This window comes from Trichosurus vulpecula, chromosome 9 (genome assembly GCF_011100635.1).
Source record: "Trichosurus vulpecula isolate mTriVul1 chromosome 9, mTriVul1.pri, whole genome shotgun sequence".
Classification (NCBI taxonomy): Eukaryota; Metazoa; Chordata; class Mammalia; order Diprotodontia; family Phalangeridae; genus Trichosurus; species Trichosurus vulpecula.
Genome location: NC_050581.1, coordinates 95,615,371 through 95,639,134, shown reverse-complemented (window position 1 = coordinate 95,639,134; position 23,764 = coordinate 95,615,371).

Here is a 23,764-nt window from a genome sequence, read left to right as displayed (position 1 = left end):
CCAATTCAATTAAGTAAAACTTCTTTCACACTAACTGGAAATTCATATTTCCTAAAGGGTTGGCAGTACATAGATGTCTGTTACTCTTCTAATTCTATCAAAGAGAAACTTTTTTTTTTACACTTGGTAAAGAGACAATATGGTATAAATACTCTTTGTAATTGGTGAACCTATTCATGTCTCAGTATCTCTGTTATCTGCCATCTACCCCAGTCTTTGGTGATGGGAGTGTGTAGAGTTAGAGGAATCAGATCTCACCCTCTGAACCTTTCCATACATATCTCATTCTTTTTGTCCCAGAGTTATTTGTGTACCTCTTTTTCCCTCTATTAGAATGTAAACCCCTTGAGAACAGAGTCTGTGACTCATAGGTCTTTGAATCTGCAGCCTACAAATGGAATACAAGTTGGTTTTGAATTGAACATCACTTTGACTGAAATGTTTTGCCCCTGGAACAAAGTCTGGTACAGATATCTGCTAGTCTCTCAGAGTGACTGAGACTACCTGGTTTAGAATTATTGTCTGGCTTCAGATCATAGGATAGAGAGCCGGAAGTGACCTTCAAGCTATCCCAGAGTTCAACTTCTCATTGTACAGATGAAGAAGCTGAAGCCCAGGGAACTGAGGCTTGTTCAGGTAATTACACAGGTAATTAGCAGCAGAACTTGCTGCTAATTTAAGCAGAACTTAATAGCCTTTCATGGTAGAAAGAAGACAAGAATTTGGAGTCAAATGATTGAAATTCTGCCACTAATGCTTGCTACCTGGAGAACCTTGAAGAAACTCTTTAACCTAGATGGTCTTATTCTTTTGGGTAAAATAAGGGACTTGAATCAGGTCAATTTTGACCTTACAGCCCCCAATGTCCTTTCCAATCCAACTTATGTAACTCATCCCAAGTTCTTTCAAGTTGGAGCTGAATAGAAATGGCACTGCTAGCCCTACATCTTCTGAATATGCCACAGCTTGCCTTTGCATTATGCCAGGGTGCTTTCCTAAATACAGGGAGAGGGTGTTCTTTTTGCAGGAGCAGTGAAGGTGTTCTAAGGACATGATCTTCGAGTTCACTCCCTTTGGAACATGAACTTGAACTGCTCAAGAGCTCGGGGTCTTAAGGAACCCAGAGTTTCAGCAGTCCTTGGAGGATGAGATAACCTGTAGCTATTTTTGAATATAAACAGACCTTATTAAGGCATTAAAAGGACTGCTCAAATGCATGTTTTTTTTTTCTCTTCCCTTCTCATTTTGGCATTTGGAATGTCACTGTAAGTCAGAGCCTTGAGACTTGGCGAGGCTGCCTTTGCAAACAAACATCCTGTCAAAGGGGCCAGCACTCTATGTTCCAGGATGATTGACAGGAAACAGGGTGTTGGGTGAGGAGGGAGGATGGACATTCCTTGCAGGATGGTCTCCATTTCCCTAAACAATAGCAAAATGGGGAAGGCTCCTCACCTATTCATTTGCAAACCCACTTGGTGGAAGTTGGAAACTTTCAAGAGTTGGTGGTGAAAGGAGTGAGGGAGGATGTGGGCTGGGGAAGAGGTGAAAGGAACATTTCATAGGGGCTGGACTATTACTCAACCCAGCAATTAGAAAGAAAAATGCTAAACCTTTTGATAATGCTATTATTTGTGGTAACTGCACATGCTGAGATCTGAGAGGCATTGCATGGACCACTTGAAATGAGCCATAGGACAAAAGGGAGAAATCCAAATAAGATGAGGAAAAGGCAAATATTTGTTCTGCTTAGAAACTGGGTTTGATGTGATGTGAGGGGAGTGGAAGGAGGGGAGAGGGGGGGTAGGTAGGGACTTGAAATGGTTCTCCCTCCTAGCTTGACCAAGGTCTCTCTGTTCTTCTACTTCCTTGGGTCTGGGTTGGCTAAGGGAGAAGAGAAAAAAGAAAGGGATAGAAAATAGGGAAGGACAAGGAAAAAGGCAAGGAAAGATAAGGAAAGCTTTTACAGACTCCTCCACTCCCAACCTGACTCCTACAGAATTTTTAATGTAAGTCAATTCAACAAGCATTTATTAAACACCTACTGTGTGCACGCAGGAGAAACCAACATATACACAGATGAGTATATACAAAAATACAGTTCTAGCTATTCCAATCAACCTGGTCTATTAGCTGGTCCTAGTACAGAATATTGCATCTTCTTCCTCTGTGGTTTTGAACAGACTATCCCACCCCCATGCCTGGAAAGCTTTCCCTCCCTCCACATGTTCATTTCTTAGAATCGCTAGTGTCCTTCAAAGTTCCATTCAAGGGATATTTCCTACACAAGACCTTTCCTGATCCTCTTCTGAGTTAGTGCCCTTTACTTCTTAAAATAACTTTGCATTATTTATATTTATTTATCTGTGTAAATATTATATGCCCCCCCAAAGTAAGTTTCTTGAGGTCAGGGCTATTTGGGTCTTTTTCTTTTTATAGGTCCTCAAGGTCTTATATGGTATATAGCCCTTGGCAGGTGATGAGTCAATGTTTGTTGTGTTGAAGAAGGGGAAAGAACAAAGAGGGGGAGAATTTGAGAAATTAAGGGATGAGAAACTGGAAGCATAGAATTAAAATGGCCACAAAGAAAAGTGTGGTCTCTCCTTCATGCATCCAATGGTAGCAGGTCCCCAAATGACTCACATTTTTATAGTGCCTCATGTCTTATAAAGCTCATACTTTATAACAATCCCAGGAGGTAGGTCCACTAGGTATTATAAGCCCCATTTAGCAGGTGAGAAAACTGAGGCTCAGAGAAGTTAAGTAATTTGTCCATAGTCACACAGCTAGGCAGTATTGGAGCTCAGTTTCAAACCCAGTTTCTAAACTCCCATTTAAGCACTGCCCTGCCCCACCCGCCCCATCTGCATATCAAGATTTCTCTTTCCTGGTAAAGCATATTATATCCTCACCTTGGGTGTGATCAGCAGTATACATTGAGGCAACTAGTGGATAAAGTGCTGGGCCTAGATTCAGGAAGACCTGAGTTCAAAGCCAGCCTCAGATACTCTGTGACCCTGTGAATGTCATTTAACTCCTTTCTATCTCAGTTTCCTCAACTGTAAAAAGAGAGTAAAACAGCACCTACCTCATAGGTTTGTTGTAAAGATCAAATGAGATAATATCTTACCTGGCACATAGTAGGTGGGCACCTAGGGTACCATAGTGCACAGAGCTCTGGGCCTGGAGTCTGGAAGACTCATCTTTCCTGAGTTCAAATCTGGCCTCAGACACTTAGAAGCTATGTGACCGTGGGCAAGTGTGCCTCAGTCCCTTATCTATAAAACAGGCTGGAGAAGGAAATGGCAAACCGTCCCAGCATCTTTGCGAAGAAAACCCCAACTGGAGTCATGAAGAGTTGGGACATGACTGAAACAATTCAGCAACACAGAAATAGGCACTATTCAAATACTTCTTCCTTCCTCCCATCCCCTTCCATTATATCACAGATATCACTCTCGGGTAAATTAATAGTTGCATGAATAAATATGATTAAGATAATTTTATCAAGCAGGTACAAGTAGGCCCCCTGGTGTAGGGGAGCCTAACAAAGGAGAGCTGGGCACAGTGAAAAACGCAAGCTCTTGCAATCCCCCATTGTAGTTTTCAAATGTATCTAGTAGTGATTATTCCATTAATCCCAGACTATATCCTAGTCTATGGCTGGAAATCACAGGATTAGAGAATTGGGAAAGATTGTCTTCCTTAACCCTTTCTGTGCCATGGACTCCTTAGGCAGTAAATGAATGGGATTAAACCAAAATTGATCATATTGAAATGTATTTATCAAAACAATCCTTTTTAAAAGTTCATAGACTACAGATTAAGAACTTTTCCCACTTCACAATCAGGAAATGAAGGCCCAGAAAGGCTGAGTGATTGGTCTGAGGTCCCACAGCTACTAAAGAGGAGAGCTCAGGTCTCCTGGCCAGCTCTAATGCTTTCCCTAACACACAGTACCTGGGATCTTTTGCTTCTAAACATGTGACTTCAGGCAGCAAGCCCAACCTGTTGGAGATGTGATCATTTTTATTTTGCTAGGCTTAGCAAGACAACTACTCTGGGTCAACAAAGCTGAGTGAGGACCAGAAACCAGACCCAGAAGTAAAGATTATGTCATCAGAAGCACAACCATGTAACTAGTACAACCTTATGCTGATTGGAAATTATAGTTCAACCACATATTCACATACTGTGGAGAACTCACTTGGTGCTTGTAATATTCACTGTTTCTCATATCTTTGAAAAATGTTGCTCTTAGAGAAAATCTAGGTACTAAATTTAGAAATTCTTTATTATATTCAATTTAACAGTCAGCCAGAATTTATTAAGACAAATACAAGCAGAAAATTCCTGCCCCTGAGGAGGTTATATTCTAATGGGGGTAGATAGCAAACAAAAGGAAGCTGGAAAGAGGAGAGTGGAAGAAATGGAGGAAGGGGAGAGGGCTGAGGCTGGAGGTAGGGCAGGGGAGTTGGTGGTAGAGAAAGTCTGGAATGCAGTCTGGAGAGGAGTGAGACTTGGCTGTCCTGGAAACCTTTCTTAAATGGAGTTTCTGGGAGGAGCCATTCAATCAGTTGGAGAGAACACAGGGGCTAATGTTGGAATTCCAGGTCTGGATTGAGCTTCCAGGAAGAAGCAGTTCCTGGGACACAATCCCAATGATTTTAATGATTCAATCCATTCTAACAAATATGTATAAAAATTATATGCATCCCAAGACTGCAATTATCTAGATAAGTTCTTAGAGTCTCCAGGAAGAGTACTGATTGCTTGGTGTCCAAAGCGATATGGCTCAGTAAAAACAATGGTGCTGGTTTCAATTCTCACTCTAAATTGTGTGGCAGTGGGCTGGCCAATTAACTCTCCAAGTCTCAGTTTTCACTTTTAAGATGGAGAAAACAATCTTTTCAGTACCCATCTTGCAGCTTGGTTATGAGGAAAACACTTGGTAAACCTTATAAAGCTCTGATGTAGGTCATTATTTTATATAATCTAACTGAAACCTCTCTTTTCACTGTCACCACTACTCTTGTCCTGATACCCTTTGCTGTATGGTAGATTACTTTTCCTTCTCATTGCTCTTAAAATCTTGTAACTTCCTCCCTCTTTTTTTTAAACTATTCTGAACATCGTTTCTTGAATGACTTTCTCTCCCATCTTTCTCTCGCCTGTTGGAGACCTTCCTGGCTATCTATTGACATTACAAAGGTACCAGTTGAGTGCTTTGGCTTTTCACCTCTCCATCCTTATTCTTGCCTCAAAACTATCCCATCTTCTCTTCATATCAGACAGATCCTTGAAGAATTTTTTATTTCTATTCTTCTTTGGAGTTTCTCATTGGTTATATGTTGCAGCCTACCCACATCCATCATGAGTCTCCCCACTGACCTCTCTGTGATACTCATTTTATTTTTATTTTTCAGAGGTAGCTGTATATTCACATCTTGCTTCCAAATATAACAGTGGTAGAATGTTAATGGTAAAAAGATGGGTTTTTGCGAAGCTTGGGCTAAATAAAAGAGTGCTGCAGTTTCTTGAAGGCAATTCAACCCAGTCTTCTCTTCCTTTTCAACTGCAGGTCCATTTCACTGTCTATCATCTACCCCAGATAGCATACGGATGGAGAAGTTCTATAGGACACCCATGCAAATGCATGTTAGAATCAGGGTGATGCAAATTCACCATTCACTTGATCTTTTCTGTGTGAATGGTCAGGCCAAGCTCCTTTGAGTGCTTATAAATCTCTTCCAGGATACACAACAGTTTCCTGACTCTTGATGAAATCGGTACAATGTTATCCACAAACAGGAACATTTAGAGGACCTCTCCATTCATAGGGAGTCCCTGCTTTTTTCCAGTATTTGGTTCTGGATCTCCTCTATCAGCATGATGAATAACTTTGGTAAGGATGTCTCTCCCTGTTTCATGTTTCATCTGATAGTTGTGATCAGAGGACCATTACACAGGGTTATTGCTGCTGTTGTATCTTCCAAAGAATCCTGAACGATTTTGATGCATATGTGAATCCATGAGCGAAGTCCAGTAGATTTTATTATTTTCATTTTAAAGATGAGGAACCTCAGTCTCAGAGAAGTTAAATGACTTGCTCACGATTGTGCAACTTATAAGCATCAGAGGAGGGATTCAAACCTGGATGTCATCTGAGTCCATGGTCAGGACTCTTTCTACTATGTCACATGACCTTTTTTGCATATGACAAATGTTGGCATGTTTTCACTCTCTTGTTAGATATAAGTATGAAGTGAATGAGAATGTTTTGGTTGCTTTGTCCTTTCAGTTATGTTGGACCCTTTGATCAGCAGTAAGTGGGTACTGGAGTGGTTTGCCATTTCCTTCTCCAGTTCATTTTACAGATGAGGAAAGGAGTCAAACACGGTTAAGTGACTTGCCCAGGGTCACACTCTAGTAAGTGTCTGAGGCTGGATTTGAACTCAGGAAGATGAGTCTTCCTGACTTTAGGCCTGACACTCTATCCTCTGGCCACCTAGCTGTCCCTTGTAGGTTTCAACAAATTTAGACATGCATATGGCTTCCCTTAACTTTGTTACAAAATGTCTCCCTCCACTATAAATACCTTTGAGCCATGAGGAGGCAAAATGAATAAACAATTTGAGTTCAATGATAGGACAATGTATGTTTACAGTTGAGATAGGTAGGTAGATTGATAGATGATAGATAGGTGATAGATGATAGATACATAGATAGACAGATGATAGATATATAGATGATAGGTAGATAGATAGATAGATAGATAGATAGATAGATGATAGATACATAGATAGATGGTAGATAGATGATAGGTAGGTAGATAGATAGATGGATAGATAGATGATAGATGATAGACAGATGATAAATAGATAGATGATAGATAGATGATAGGTAGATAGACAGATAGATAGATACATAGATGATAGATGATAGGTAGATAGACAGATATGTAGATAGATAGGTGATAGATGATAGATACATAGATAGATGATAGATCGATAGATAGATGATAGACAGAAAAATAGATAGGTGATAGGTAGATAGATAGATAGATGATAGATAGATGATAGGTAGATAGATAGATGATAGGTAGATAGATAGATGATAGGTAGATAGATAGATGATAGATAGATGATAGATGATAGCTAGGTGGATAGATAGATGATAGATGATAGGTAGGTAGATAGATGGATAGATAGATGGATAGCTAGATAGCTGATAGATACATAGATGATAGACAGACAGATAGATAGACGGATAGATAGGTAGATAGATGATAGATGATAGATAGATGATAGGTAGATGATAGATAGGTAGATCATAAATAGGTAGATGGATGGATATATGATAGATACATAGATGATAGATAGATAAATAAATAGATAGATGATAGGTAGATGGATGGATAGATGATAGATACATAGATGATAGATAAATAGATGATAGGTAGATGGATGGATAGATAGATGATAGACAGATAGATCATAGATAGGTAGATGGATGGATGGATGGGTAGATAGATGATAGATAGATAGATAAATAGATTGATGATAGATAGAGGCCTTATTAAATCCTTATTATATAATAGGCACTGTTTAGCCCAACATTTTGAGTTTAGTTCTCTATGCTATCCATTCTTTGGCAGTTAACCATTATGAATCAGATACACTTCCCCACCCCCCGCCCCCACCCCAGACTGTCTTTGGCTCCTATAAAACATTTCATTTTCACAGTTACTAATCTTTCTCTACTATTTCCCCCTTCCCACTGGAATACTGTCAAAACTATTTTGGGTGGGGGAAGAGGGGAATACAACCCTTAAATATATTTTGTACTTGACAGAAAATCGTTAATATAATTGTCAGTATGACAGAAATTTATAATACTAAATGTAATATGGACTGCCACTCCCTTAAATGATTCTTGTAATGTCAGAATTTCAATAATGTCCTTATATTCCTACTCTTAAAATATTTACTCTTGATTAGGGATAACTGAACCACACCCTAGGTCCCCCCCACCCAGGGATGTTGCCTTGTGGGGAGCCCCAGTTCGAGCTGGATCTCAGCTTCTAGGGTCTTCGTCCCCTTTCACTGGGATTCATGGCATAAAGGACAAAACAATCAGAACGAAGTGGCTTTGCTTGCCCAGATTGCCGAGGGCCACTGGGGTCTCAAGACCAGGCCTTACTACCTCGCCTCTCTCCTCTCCTTCTCCTAAAACTATAAAATCTTTTTCATGGATCTCTTTGGTTGGAAAATCCACTGGACATCCCCCAGGGTGGTAGTTTTTCTACCCTGTTATCTTAATTAAAGATGCTTTATTCCTCAACTCATGGCTTTGATTTCTTTCAGTACTTGACATCCTGAATAAGAACATGTTTTCAAATTGACCAATTGATTAAGTAGGCATTGCTTAGTATCACAAATTCCAGATGAGAAAACCAAAAGGCTCATGAGGGTTTGGTGATTGAACTCCTGAGTGGACTTCGCTATTACAGTTTTTGATCCCCTCTGTCCCTCCCACTTCTTTTGGACATGCTCTCATATTCCCACCTGTGGGTTTCTTCTACTACTTTTCCTATGGTTTGTTGTTACTGAGAAATGGTCTTGTATGTGCCGCATTCCAGAGGCTCTATCATTCCCTCCTAATGTTTGGATGACGTTTGCTGCTGATAACCTCTTCCCTTCACAAACATGAAGGCAGAAGCCCTGGGAGGGAGAATGATCAGTGTGGGATCACACAAGGGTAAGGAGCTAGGGAGGAAACAGAATTCACAACATCTCCATTCCTAGGGGTGGTATTTATTTCCTCTCTTCATGTTGTCTTTACAAACCCACGTACATCCTACGATTTCTTAGAATGGCTCTTTGAAAAGAAAATGAAAGAGAAGCTGAATGTGCCTATCCTGAACTAATAACAACAGAAGCGATATGTTCTAGATGGAGCTGCGATTATATAAGGGCAGACTTATTTCGAGTTCAAAGGGATGACCCCAGAGGCCATGTAGTCCAAATCTTTCATTTTACAATGGAGGATTCTGAGGCCCAAGGAGTTTAAGTGATTCCCCCAAGGTCACATGGGTAGGAATCATCAGAGGCAAGGTGTAAGCTCTGTCTTCTGACCTCAGAGATAGTACTCTGAAGAGACCAAGGGCTCCAAAAACATTTGAAGACTGTAACGACCATAACCTCAGTTATAAAATTAAAGAAATATCTTATTAAAATTGTAAAATTAAATTATAATGATAAATTTAACGAAATATCTTTACTCACATGTAGTAGATTAAAAATAAGTTATAAGTGGGTACAAAAAATGTGAAAGGAGCAGGGGTTCCTTTCACAGAAATTGACAGAAATCTTTAAGTTTTATCGATGCATTTCCTTTTCTTTTTTTCATTACAGTAACACTGCTACCTCCAAAAAAACCCTCCTTTGTGAAAAAATTAAATGTTAAGTAAAATGTACTGACATTGCAACAGTGCACATAACATCTGGTGCCAGTAGTCTCGGACCTCTCTACCAGAGGAGGAATGTGTGGGGGAAAGCTTTTTAAAAAGGAAATTTGGCTCAAACAGGCTTTCTAGAGAGGCTGCTTCATGTAGTAGATATCATGCTGGTCTTGAAGCCAGGAAGACGTGGGTTTGAGTGGTTCCTCAGACACTCACTAATTTTGTGAACCTGAGCAAGGTTCTTAAATACTTCAGATTTGTATTTCTTCATCTATGATGTAGGGATGATAATAATGACCAAGGCATTTACCTTAGAGGATTGCTATGATAGCCTTTTGCAATTAAAGTGCTATGCAAATATCAACCAATCAATAACCATTTATTGTGCACCTACTATGTGCCAGGCACTGTGTATAAACTATTATAGTTATTCTGGTCATAGGAATCTTCAAAAGGACTCAGCTTTTAAAAGTTGTTCCAAATTGTGGAAATTTCCATTGAGGCAGTATGTTCCTACCCAATGGGCCATCATTCATGGGCTAACAGAGCATCTGATCTTTGTGGAGCATATACATATATACATGTATATACACACATATTTACATATGTATGTATGTATGTATGTATATACATTTTCCCCAGGGCTGACTGACTTTAGCTATATTGGAGAACTCACTGTGAATAGTGAATTTTAGAATTATCTTCTAACATGAACCTGTTATACATGCTTCATCTCTTTTATTTAGTTTATAGTTTTGTACTTGCTTTCTTGTCTCTATCTAGTCATATTTCCTTGCGTTGGACAGGGAGAGAAAAAAGCAACACTCCTGGTAGAAGTTTTGTTGCACAATGTCTTTGAACCCATCTGAAATAGTATTTGAAAGGTGGAAGCATCTTTCTACAAGAGAACTCTCTTTGAGTTTCGGTTTCTTCATTTGTAAAATGAGGATGTTAATACTTGTACCACCTGTCTCACAGAGCTATTTTTTTGGAGGGGGGAAGGCAGGGAAATTGGGGTTAAGTGACTTGTGCAAGGTCACACAGCTAGTAAGAGTGTCAAGTGTCTGAGTTCACATTTGAACTCAGGTCCTCCTGACTCCAGGGCTGGTGCTCTACTCACTGTGCCACCTAGCTGCCCCACACAGAGCTATTTTAAGGAAAATGTTTTGTAAACCCTAAAGCACTACAGAATTTTATTATAGTTGCTGTTACATACATTGTTACCACTTGAGTTAGTTTACTTTATGAGGGGGCACCTAGTATTCATCTATGTTCCTTTGAACTTTATAACTGTTAGGCAGCAGTTTTAAAGGGGCATGGATTCCATGTTCTCTCAGGAGCATTGACCTCATATGGCTGCACATGGGTTCTCCAGCATGGTGATGTCTATTCAGTTACAATACCATGGTGAGCAGAGGCTAGTTTGCTAGTAAGATACACAGACTGTGGCTTGGGGCAGTCAAAGATATGACCCTGATGGCACATATCTGGTGGGCAGCTGATGGGGCCAAGAGGCAGGTACAGAGATGCAGGTGGCTGAGAGTGGGAGGCATGATTGGAGAAGCAAATGGAGAGAGCAGCCATGTAGAGCAGCTGCTGGGGGCAATCATGGGGAGCAGCCAAGGGAAGCAGCTGCATGGGACCAATAATGGGGGGCTGGTCATGTAGGGAAGCCACGGTTTCTGTAATCATTTGCAATGCATTTTGAGGAGACCCACACTCCCAAGAGTGGCAAGGAGTTTCCCTAAGGAATTTCTCATCTCCCATGGTCTATCTTCCCATTTCACCTGGTCTATAGCAATAGCTGCCTAATTGTTTAGTCTCTCTGATTCATGGCCCCAACCCCTCTAATGCATCTTCCACATAGCTTTCAAAGTAATCCTTGTAAGGTGCTGGTCTGATCAAGTCATTTCCCTGTTAAAAAACTGTGTTGGTAAGCAAAATGGGTTCTTAGCACTCAGTTCAACTAAGTGCCCTTGAAGAGTTTGGCCTTTGTTTCCTTGATTAGGTTTGGGTATCCTTGGTGCCTCCTTGCCTCAGGGGATGGCCTTGTTTACACATCAGTTTGAGTGACATGTCTGGGACAGCAGAGGCTTTTAGACCACGTGGGTTTAAGTCCCCTCTTAGTGATGATTCTAGGCCATGTGGGTGAGTCGCATGTGTGACTCACCACTGACCCTGAAAAAGATAAAACCAGGGGTTGGCTTTCTCTTTTTGGGAGCTCTTACCCACAGCAGTGGTGGCACGAGTGACTCTGGGCCAGCCCTTGTCATGAGCTCCCAGGCTGAACCTAGATGTTGAATCTGTATTTGGTCTGTCTGTCAATGTTTGTAATTTGTTTAGGGCTCTCACTCGTGGTGCTGCTGGTGTGGAGACTCTGGGCAGCTGTAGCTAAGAGCCCTCCAGCTTGTAACCCGGATGCTGGGACTTTATTAAACTCTGGTAACTATGTATTGGGATTTGAATCAGACAAGGTCTGTCTGTCAATGTTTGTACTTTGTTTGTATTTTGCTCTGAAGTTCAGAGTGCTGATTTTTTCCCCTGAACTAAGTGAATGATATTTGTATGCTGAATTAAAGTAAGCTTGTCAACCCTTTAATGTTGCTTTCCTTACTAAAGCAGATCAAAAGAACCTGTGCTTTTGCAGCATGCTGGTAGTGTTCTTGTTTTTGGGCTCGTGTTGGTCTTTCACCCCCACAGCAGCTGCTAGCTGGATTGTTGAAACAAAAGCCTTCAGAGGTTCCCTATTGCATCTAGAATACAATGCAAAATTGTTCCACCTGGTCTTTTAGGCCCTCCACAGTCTGAATCCATTCCATCTTTCTAACTATTACCCTCCTTCCAGTGTGTGTGCTCTAGCTCAGCGCTCCTTAAAATGTGGATTGTGACCCCATATGGGATTACAAAAAATTGGCAACAGTATAAGGTTTCTGAAAGTTCAACGACCAAAAATTAATTAAAAATCAAAAGGGTAATGAATCTGAGGTGTTTCTGGCAGCGCTTGCCCATGTTATATCACCGCAACTTCACTGCAGCCTTGGTTCTGAACACAAAGCGTACACCCTTTGGACTGTGCCTCAATCCACGCAATGCCAAGGAATGCTGCTGAAATGTGAAAGGGGCTGAGAGTGAAAAAAGTTTAAGAAGTCTTGCTCTAGCTGAACTCAGAATCAAGTGGGCAACATGTTCTCTCAGGATTCTAGGGTACCCTGAGGAGTTTGTGGAGTGTTCCTTTTCTACTGCCATCAGCTCAGACCCTCACTGGTATGTTCCTCCTTTTCTTAAGGGGCTGGTGACTAGCACTTTGGTCCCACTTAACTACTGAACATCAATTAACTTTTACAAGAGTATATTTACTTCAAAAATGGAGGAGGGGGTAAGGAGAGTATAGGCTCAACTTAACTCAGTTCCTACATAGGAACTTGGTCGAAGCAAGTTCATGTTCAAAGATGGCATCAAGGCCGGATGAACCTTAGTCTCAGCTTCCACTGGATAGGGAATTTGAAGACCCTTCCAAAGATTGCTCAGGGATGCTGTGTTGGCTACATGGCCACACTCAGCTTAGGCTCCTGTTGTTTTCTCTTCTGATCTTTCAAAACTCCCAAGGTCAGAGATTCTACTCAGTAGTCACTGAGACCCATCTCCTGAAAAAGTAAATGAGACAAAGAAGCAGTAGCTGAAATGGATAAGCCTTTTTGCAGCCAATCAAAGAACCTCCTCTTCAACATACAATACCTGACTAGATGTAATTATAAAATGTCTTCAAATGCTCTCTCTAAGTACTTTTCTCTAAGGCACTTCCCATACATGTCAACATGGTTCTCCTGGAAGCAGACTTCCTATCTTCTCCATGTGGAGTGATAACATCCCTGATGTTCTGAACATATACCATACAGTTGCCATTTCCTGGCATTTGGTGTTTAATCTTTCTTCCAGACCTTCTTCCTCACCTCCACCTCTCAAAATTCTTATCTTCTTTCAAGATTCAATTTAGGTATCGTATCCTTAGTAAACCCTTCCCTGCTTCTTCCAGTTTTAGTGTTCTTTCTATCTTCAAATTACTTTGTCTTTAGTATTCTGTGCTTTGCTACCTCCAACTGCCCACCTCTCCCCCCTAAGTGGAATACAGTTTCATGAGGGAAGGGAGTGCTTTGTAATTTTGTATATTGTGTGCCTAGCACATAGTAGGTTAATAATAATAACATTAATTAATGTTATTGATAACATTAAGTCTCTGCTGAATTGAATTGCATACACTATGGGAACATAGAACTCATAATTTAAGGACAAAATCAATAATTTTGTCATAAAACATCAATGTCAATATCACATTGATTGTAAAATAAGAATTTTTTAAAAATAGTGCAGCTGGAATGCAAACTTGAAATTATGTCAAATAAGCATGTTGCATATAAGAGCTAATGTCTGATTCAAACTGAAACTGACAAGTACCACTTCTGCCGTTGCTGCTTCCTTCAGTACAGTGGAAAGAGTACTGGGTTTGGAGCCATGAGATCATCAATCTAGACCCAGGAAGGACTTCAGAAGCCATCAAGTTTAACCCGATCATTTTTACAGATGATGAAACTGGCCCTGGATGACTAAGATACTTGCTCAGGGTCCTATAGGTAGGTCAGCATAGGAGGCAGTCCCCAGGTCTTCCTCCTCCAGAGCTAGTATTCTTTCCACTGCATTATGCTTCCTCCCTAGCAGAGTCAAAGTATTAGGATCCCAGCTCTGAAATATATTAGCTATGTGAACCTGGGTGAGTTATTTCATCACCCTGAGCCTCTGTTTCCTCATCTATAAAACAGAAATAATGCTTGCACTACAGAATGTGAAGAGTCATTGTGAGCAAAGGACTCCATTAAGTGGATTAGAAATGCAAGGAATCATCATCATTGTCTAGTATTTATTTAGTCTTGCTTATGGTATTTAGCAGGGCATAGAACCCACGGAAGATTACAGTCTCCATCCTTAACAGGCTACTCCAACCCATATTTTTATACTCTCATTTGTGATAGGTTTTTATCTGAACCAATTATATATCTAATTCATGCAATTGTTCAATAGCCTTATGAGAGCCATCAACCACTGAAAGGCATTATTGAGGGAGAGAATATGATCTCTATATCCAAGTATCTTTAAAAACAGTACAGATCCTCATCTATTCATGGAAACTTAGGTACAGTGCTCATTAACATCTGAATGTGGGTAACCTAGAGACAGGGGAAAGCACTCCAAGGGAGCCTCTGATCTCTCACTATCTCTTCTATCCCTAATTTTGTGATTCTCATTGTTAGATAGCATTTGATTTTTAATCTTTTGTGAATCCAATTTTTTAAACTCATTTTATTTATATCTTTTTTATCACCCTCATTACCAAATATATTCTTTCCATGAAGAATTGAACATGACTGAAATGACTGAATTCTCTACCCAGTGAACCAATCCTTTCTAAATAAAGAAAAAAAATAGTTTAGTGAAAACAATCAATACATCAACTGGGTCCACCAGTATATACAATATTCTACATTCCCGGTTTCACATCTTTGTATGGGAAGTGGGGTAAGAAAGGATTTTTCTGAACTTTTCTCTGCTGACAATCTTGTTCATTATAATTATACAGTATTCACTTTCTTCCTTTTTTCTTCCCATTTACATCATTGCGCTCATTCTGTATATTGTTTTCCTAGATCTCCTTATTTTCCTCTGAATGATTGTGTATATTTTCCAATGCTTCTCTGAATTCATCTTAAATTTTACTTATGAATGGGGACTCCTGGCTTCCTAATACCCTGAATCTAAATATAATTGTAAGTCTAAGAGCACTGATACAAGTTGAGACCATGATTTTAGATTATCTCTTGCTATTAATTGGCAAGCAGAGTGGGAACCCCATCTGGCTGATGCAGACAAGTCCTAGGAAAATGAGCCATCAAATCATTAAATCCAATAGTTGAAATCCTTCCACTGTGCATAGAACACTGCACACACTACACACACACACTACACACACACACACACACACACACACACACACACACACACACATCTCCTTTCCAGGTTGTTATTCCTACTCGTTAGGCATTTCGTGAACATCTTTTGCCAAGTGGGCTGCTTTTCATCCGCTCTTCCTCACACCATGGCAGTCTTTACTTCAATGACAAAAGGAATTGTGGTACAGGGAAGTTATTGTGGTCCATTCGAGGTCACAGCTCAAAGATGTGCTAGAGTTGGGAGCAGAACTCAGTGCTCCCAATCATTGAAGCCTCAAATGCCCCACTAAACAAAATGGACGTTGTTCATGGCTGAGTTTTCACATGATAGTCATCTGCATTGATACAACACTTTAGAGTTAGAGCTCTCAATTCTGGCCAGGTTTCAGAGCAAAATAAAAGTAAAAATTCCCCACCAGAAACCTCACGCTCTGTTGGAGGCACAATAGCCAGGCTAGGTTTTTGCTTGGTGCTGGAGACACTAAGACTAAAATGCAGCAGAAGAAGATACATTCTATTGAGGAAGACATGGAAATATGTAGCTAGCTACAAAATAAGTAGGTGGTCATTTTGAGAGTGAAAGTTCTAAGCCACTAGAAAGATCAAGAAAGTGCTGGTTGAGCTGAGTTTTGAAGGAAACCCAGGGATTCTAAGAGGCAGAGTTGAGGAAGAAGTGCATTCCAGGCATGAAGGGCAGCCAGTGGAAGGTCTGGATTCAGGAAATAGAATCCAGAACATGAGTGGGGAAGTAGCAAAGCCAGGATTCGAATTATAGTTTTCTGACATGAGATATCAGGGTTCTTTCCATCGTATCACAACACTTCCGAATTTGGCAGTCTAATTTTTTGTTGTTTCATTGCTGTGTTCAAACCAAATGGTTTTGGACACCATTTTTGTGTGTGTCAGGCTATTGAGGACTTGGCTCTAAATCTTGGTAAAACTGTAGGGATTCTGAGTTTACCCAAGGCTTATTTTTGTGGTTCTTTCCGTTAGCATTGTTATAGTCATGGTGTATATTGTTTCCTGGTTCTGCTTATATCTTTTCATATGACTTCCTATGCTTCTCGAGATTCACCATAATTCCTATGTATAAGTCTCAATGAGATTAGCCAGGAAGTTCTTAGCTGCCTCAATTGGTTTATTACCTTTTCATGTCAACCAACATGTGTTGGGGTTAGCACCAGGGCTCCAACAGTAGTTCTGAGCTGCCCTGGGGGAGTTTGTGAGGTTTTAGAATAGTTAGGTTGGGAGAAAGACTGAGGAAGGGAGGGCGTTCCTCTGAGCTTGTTCTTGTTGTTGGTGATTTATTTCAGTCTTGCCGACTCTTTGGGATCCCATTTAGGTTTGTTTTTGTTTTGTTTTGTTTTGTTTTTTGGGGGGCAAAGATACTGGAGTGGTTTGCCATTTTCTTCCCCAGGTCATTTTACAGATGAAAAAACTGAGTCAAACAGGGTAAAGCGACTTGCCCAGGATCACACAGTTAGTAAATATCTAAGGCTGTCCTGACTCTAGGCAGGCACTCTATCCACTGTACCAACTATTTGCCCCTAGCTTCTCTGAGCTAGTCCATGATAAAATTTTTGAAGTGGGCAAAGTTTATTGTTAATACCCTCTCCTTCCGTGGCTCCCCAAGCCTCGCTTTCAGTCATCCAGTATCCTCATGTTCTCTTCTTCTATCTCACTATCAAAAACTATTCTCAGATAGTAATCTGAAAATCACCTATCCCATGCCAGTTTGATTTTGGACCTCCTTAAGTGAGGTATAGCTTCTAGGAATGAGGAGGTCATAGTTCCACTGAATTCTGCCTTGGTAAGACCTTATCTGGAGTATTGTGTTCTATTCTGGGCAATACAGTTTAGAAAAGGCATTAGTGAACTGGAGAGTGCTCAGAGGACAGCAACTGCGCCTTGAATACCTGCCATGTGAGTTCCAGCGCACAGAAAAGGGTGCTTTTAATCAGAAGAAGAGATGACTTTGGGGGAACATGGTAGCTTCCTTCGAGCTTTGGAAGAATTGCAAGGGCTGGACTTGTTCTCTTTGTTCTCAGAGAGTAGATCCTTCAGTAGTGGGTATAAGCTGCAAAGAGACAAAATTAAATTTGATACAGGGAAAAAAACGAACTTTAATAACTTCTTCAAGTTCTTCAAAAATGGAATAGGCTACCATGGGAAGAGGTGGGTTCCATTTCACTGGAGGTTTTCAAATGAAGGGAAAGAAAGAGAGGGGAATAAGCATTTAAGTGCCTATGAGTTTTCAAAATGCCCCCACATTCACTAGAACAAATGCCAATCAAAATTCAAGTGGTCCACTTCCTGATAAAAAGAGGATGGTCTCAGTGGAGACTGGGACATTTTTCTGGACATGGCCAATTTGGAAATATGTTTTGCTTGACTATACATGTTTGTAATAGGGATTTTGTTTTTCTTCTTTTCTCAGAGGGGGAAGGGGAAGTAAGTGGGAGAAAAGGCAGATCTTCATTCAAAAATAAGCAAACAGCTAAATAACTAAATACTCAAATGGTCATTTATAAATATATGATATTCCAAAATATGAAAACAGTTTTAGTTCCATTTAAATTGTTCCATGCTGGGACTAGGCATTGAAAAGTGTTGAGAGATAATTTGTGGTTCAGGGAAAAGAATCCTGTATTTGGAGTGAGAAGACCTAGGTTCAAAACTTAGTTTTGCCCTTTACTTCCTGTGTGATTTTGGTTGGGCAAGTCATTTAACCTCTCTGTGGCTCTGTTTCCCTGTCTGTAAAGTTTAGATGTTGGACTAGATGACCTCCAGTCCCAGCTCTCCATAAATCCCATGATTGCCCTGCATGGCAGCTGGGCTCGTAGAATGAGCAGTGTATCTGGCATCTGAAGGACCTCTGTTTAAATCCTCGTTCTGTTACTTACTCCTTGGGTAACTGACTTTCCCTCTCTGGGCCTTCATTTCTTGATCTGTGAAATAGTGGGGCTGGACTAGATGACTTCTGAGATCTAGTTCCATTCTTAGATTCAAGGAGTACGTACTAAGGGTGAAAAACCTTTCAACCCTAGGAAAATAATTGAAGTTCATGCTGACTCAGTTATGATTTTTTTTTGCAGAGTATTAAAAGGTAAATTGACATCTTCAATTTACCAAGAGGTTTTCCTTCTCTGTTGCTTCTTCTAGTTTATGCCCATAAACGATATCTCCTCAGTAGCCTTGCAGGTGTAGCAGCCTGCTGCAGCTACGCCTGAGGGCGTAGGCAGGTGAAGATCAAGGCCACTGGGAGGCCTGAACTACCAAATCAAGCAACTTCTGGCAAGGCCACTGTGCAGGCTCATTGTTCCTCTCCCTGATCTCCCTGACATTCCCTTCTCACTGGACCTTGACTACATTTGTTGACCCAGAACCCAAATATACACTTCACATCTCCTTATAAATGGCCTAGGACTCCTTAGGCCTTGATTTCAAAGCTATACACCTTGACTTGTAACTCTACACATTAGCAATCTGTTGCCAAGTAAATCAGATTGAATACCATACTTATTTATGTTGTCATGATCTCAGGTATGGACTAGATTTCTTTTCTGCTACTAAGAGATTTTTAAAAGTGTTTTTGTTGAATTTGTAGTACAAACATAAATGCAAGTGATAGAACCACTACAAAAAAATACTAAGGCTCTAGTTGAAACCTACCAAACCCTGGAATTTTAACTTAGAAATTTTATCCTATCTTTTACTTGGTCAGTTGCCAAGTTTCACCCTGGAACACATTTTGCTATGGCTTTTTGCTGGGTGCAGGAGTTGACAACAGATGTGGTTGTGATATTGGTACTTTTAATACCCTCATTCAAATTCCTGTAGCAGACATGCAGTGATGCTCACCATCTATAAACATTAATTTAACTGTTGGCACTCTAAGTGTGAGAGTCCTCTAGAAGAAACACAGTAAGTGAAATGGCAGCTAATACAAATCATTTGTACTAACTGTGGCCAATTATCCTTTGTTCAGAAGGCAGCCTCTTGTGCAAACCTGAAAGCTCTCTGAAAATAGCTAAAGCCTTCTCCTTAGGAACATCCATAAACAAGAAAATGGTAACATTCCATGGAATCTAATAATTTCAACTACATGACCCTGGTAGGCTGCTGTTGGGGTGAGACGACAATGCACATAGCATATATTTAGTGTAGGCAGAAGGACTTGTTTGGGGTCTTAAGACAGAGATTAGTTTTGTCTTTATATATTCAGTATCTCTAGTATAGTGGCTTATACACAGTAGATAATAAGTGGTTGTGGAGCTAAAAAAAAAGCACATCTCCATTGAAGAAATTTTAAAGAGGAACATTCAGCTTATACACTTGGGACTTCATTTGGGACACCACAAACATCAAGTTTTAGGCTTTACTCAAAAATCTCCTATAGACACCCATAATGTCTTAGTTTTGAGAGGGTCAGTTTAATTAATTTAATTAATTCAACAAGCACTATTATAAAATAAGTCCATAAAATCCAGAAACAAAATCCAGGAGACAATAACAGGAAAATCCCATCCAAAATAACTACAGAATGTATTAAGTAGCTGCAATTCAATCTATAATGAATACCTGTATAGTTATAATTATAAAATGTTCACTAAAGAAATAAAGAAAGAAGAAAAAAAGAGAAAGAAAGAACCCAGGTGTGGTGGTATAGGCTGGCAAATCTTGCTGTTGGGGAGGCAGAGTCAAGTGGTAGATCACTTGAGCTCAGGAGTTCTAGGGTGCAGTAGGCTAGGCTCATTGGATGTTCACATTAATTCCAGTTACAATACACTGAGACTCCGGGAGTGAGGGACCCACTAAGTTAATTAAATAGGGGTGAGCTGGCCTCTGTTGGAAAAAATGGAGTTAGTTAAAAGTTTTATGCTGACCAGTAATGGGATTAATGAATTTGTGAGTGGCTGTGCCTACTTGTACTTGCAGCCTTGATGAGTTAGAGACCTGGTTTAATCTCTCTCTCCCTCTCTCTCTCTCTCTCTCTCTCTCTCTCTCTCTCCCTCCCTCCCTCTCTCTCCCTCTCCCTCCCTCCCTCCCTCACTCCCTCCATACATACATATATACACATGTATTTTTCTTTTTCTTCCTTCCTTCTTCTTTCCTTCCTTACCTTCCTTCCTCACCTTCCTTCCTCCTTCCTCCCTTCCTTCCTTCCTTTTTTCCTTCTTTCCTTCCTTCCTTCCTTCCTTCCTTCCTTCCTTCCTTCCTTCCTTCCTCCCTCCCTCTCTCTCTCTCTCTCTCCCTCCCTCCCTCCCTCTCTCTCTTTCTTTCTTTCTTTTTCTTCCTTCCTTCCTCTCTCTATCCCTTCCTTCCTTCCTTTCTTACTTCCTATCTCTTTGTCTCTCTCTGTGTCTGATATCTGTCATCCTGTGCTTCTCTATATTTAGATATATTTCTATGTATCCATGTTTATATTATGTTCAAATATGTATCATGCATGCATCTACATAATATATTCAGGTTTTATATGTGTATCATATTATGAATAATATATATGTATGTATATATATATATTATATATTGTGTATATTATATATATATATATATATATATATATAGAGAGAGAGAGAGAGAGAGAGAGAGAGAGAATGGCAGAGACAAAGAGAGACAGAGGAAGGAAGGAAGGAAGGAAGGAAGGAAGGAAGATCTTAAAATTTAGAGGGATATTTAGTGTATTGGCCTTTGAATAGGAAGGTTTATGCCCAATTCTTGGCTTCAGCACTTAATAGCCTGGACAAATTGCTTCTCTCTAATCTTTAGTTTAATTGTGATATTCAATTTAGCAAATATGTATTATGTCCTATGTTCAAGGCACTAAGCTAGACTCTATGGATATAAATAGAAGTATTTAATGGTCCCTGCCCTTTAGAAGCTTACCTTCTATTGGAGAATACAGATGAGTAAATAGAAGGTAATTTGAGAAGTGAAAGAACATTAAAACCTGAGTGGTGGCAGGGAGGTGTTGGTTCACTGAAAAGAAGGTGGTAGACCCTATCTAAGCCTTGAAGGAAGATAAGGATTCTGAAGGGTAGAGAGGAGGATGAAGGGCATGTAGGCATGTTGTGTTAAGCTATCAGTCTAGTTTGACAGAAATGAAGAGTGAGAGGGGTGGGAGGAGAAGGAAATGTGAAAAAAGGCTGAAAAGATAGGAAAAAGCCAAACTATGGAGGGTCTTAATGTTAAACTGAAGAATTTATATTTTATTCTAATGGTGATAAGGAGCCAGTGAAGATTATTGACTAGGAGATTGGTCAAACCTGTGCCATAGGAAGATTATCTTGGCAGCTACATGGGAGAATGAGGATGGCACAGAAAGAGGAAAAACCACATGCAGGGAGACCAATTGGAAAGCAATTTCAATAGTCTTGGTGAGAGAGAATGAGGCTTAAATTAGGGTTGTGACCATGTGAGTGGTGAGAAAAGAATGGATTAAAGAGGCCGAGTCAAGAAGATTTGGCAGAAGATTTGGATATGGCAACTTGTGAAAGAGAAAGAAAAGTTAAAGATGAATTCAAAATTACAAATCCGGGTGATTGGGAGAGTGGTAGTACCCTTAAGAGAAATAAGGAAGTTTGGAAGAGGGGTAAATTTAATGAGGGAAATCATTAGTTCTATTTTGGACAGGTTAAATTTGATATTCTGATAGTATGTCCAAGTGGAGACATCCAGTAGGCAGCTCATGATGTCGGTCTAGAGTTTAGGAGAGATGCTAGCATAGGATTTTGAGATTTGGGAGCAATATGCAAAAACATTTTAATATAGCTCATGGGAACTGAGAGATCTACCAAGAGAAAAAATGTATAAAAAGAAAAGAATGTTCAGATCAGAGCCTTAGGTGATGCTGAAAAATCAAAGGGTGGAAAGTATGTGAAGAACCTACAAAGGGGAGTGAAACGGATCCATTAGACAGGTAGGAGAAGGAAAGAATACTAACATGTAAGCCAATACAGGTCAGGCATCCAGGAAGAGCATATAGCCAAAAGGGTCAAAAACGATAGAGAGGTGAGGGAGGATAGGGATCAAGAAAAGGTAATTAGATTAGGTATTAAAGCATCATTAGTAATGCAGGAATTTGTTTTCCTGGACTATGCTTCTTTATGATGAAGATTTTGTGTTTTGTTTGTTTTTGTCTAATGGGGAGCAGTGGTAGGGATAGATTATGAATGCAACTAAAATAAATAATCAAATAATTAAAAAAAATATCATTGTTAACTTTACAGACAGCAAGTTTGGTCAAGTAGTGAGGTCAGATGCCTGACTGTGAAAGATTGAAAAGTGAAAGCTTATAAGAAAATGGAGGCAGTAAACATAGATGATTCCAGGAGCTTGTCTATGAAAGGAAGGAAAGTCACAAAACTCAAGCTTGAAGGGATGGTAGAGTCAAATGAAGTTTTATTTTTATCTTTTTAAATTTCTTTTTAGTAGGAGGCACGTGAACATGCCTCTAGGCAAAAGGGATGGAGCCAGTAGACAAATAGAGTTTAAAGATGAGGCAGTTACTGATGGGGTGAACTCCTGGGGAAGCTGATAAGATAGGGAATCAAAGGCAAAAGGAGAGAGATTATCTTCAACAAGAAGTATTATTTCTTTGCTTGGAGACTGGAATAGCAAAAGAGAGACTGGGGGATTGGTATATGGTGTGGTGAAGGCAAGGGAGCTCTCAATAGATGGTCTTGATTTTCCTAATAAAGTGAGGTCTTCTGATGAGAGAAGGGAGTGGGTGAGAGTGGCTTTAGGAGAGAGCAGAAGTTGTGGAGAAATCATTGTGGGCCCTGTGACAGAGAAGTAGTTAGCAGACTAGAGTCAAAAACAACAGAAGAAAAGTATTGACATGCAGTGGTGAGAACCTAATTGAGATTAGATAACATGAAATTCAAATGGAATCACGTGGCACATTTGTATGACTTTCTCTAGTTTCCAACAACAGGAGAGTAGGAGCAGAAAAGATGGGTGGTGGGTTATGAATAGTAATAGGATTAGAGGGCAGGTGATTCCAGAGAGAAGAATGGTACATAGTTGAACTGGTCAACTATAGGGCCAAAACTGGAGAGAAGAATGTGAAGCTATGGCAAAGTTGATAGAATGGGAGAATAGATTTTGATGGAGTGACTAGAGATAATAATGAAGTTGAATATTATGTTTGGGAATAGTGAAGCAGAGAGAAGGAAATTGTGATTAGAGAGAATTTCAGAGGGTGGGACCATGAAAACGACAGTTATGGGTGCCTGTGATTTCTAAGGTATGAATACTCCTGTAGGTGGCTGAGGTAGATTGAAATGTAGGCAATGGTAGT